Consider the following 271-nt stretch of genomic DNA (forward strand, 5'->3'; position numbering starts at 1 on the left):
CCTGCTCAGGCCTGGGCCGCGGAGAAGCCCTGCAGGGCTGTCTCACGAGGGACCAGGGAAGGCTGCAGAGGGGACCGGGAGGCCGCGGAGAGCACACCTGTGCCCTGCCCAACCGCGGGGAAAGGGGCCTATTGGGATGTCCCTGGGAGGTGGAGATGGTGAAGACGGGACCGGGAGGCCGGGGCTGGGGGAGTGGGGGCCCCGTGCCCTGCTCAACCCTGGGCCGGGGAGGGGTGAAGGAGATTGGGGAAGAAGGAGGTACTGGCCAGGC

At 70.5% G+C, this 271-nt stretch overlaps 1 protein-coding gene across 1 annotated transcript in view; it reads right to left on the reverse strand.

The window, feature by feature from the left end:
• The window catches only part of WNK2 (WNK lysine deficient protein kinase 2), a 151,298-nt gene that overhangs the window by 147,783 nt on the left and 3,244 nt on the right, over positions 1-271 (reverse strand). The gene's annotated exons all lie outside the window — the stretch shown is intronic.

The sequence above is a fragment of the Bison bison genome, unplaced genomic scaffold (genome assembly GCF_000754665.1).
Source record: "Bison bison bison isolate TAMUID 2011002044 unplaced genomic scaffold, Bison_UMD1.0 scf7180017864057, whole genome shotgun sequence".
In the NCBI taxonomy this organism is placed as follows: Eukaryota; Metazoa; Chordata; class Mammalia; order Artiodactyla; family Bovidae; genus Bison; species Bison bison.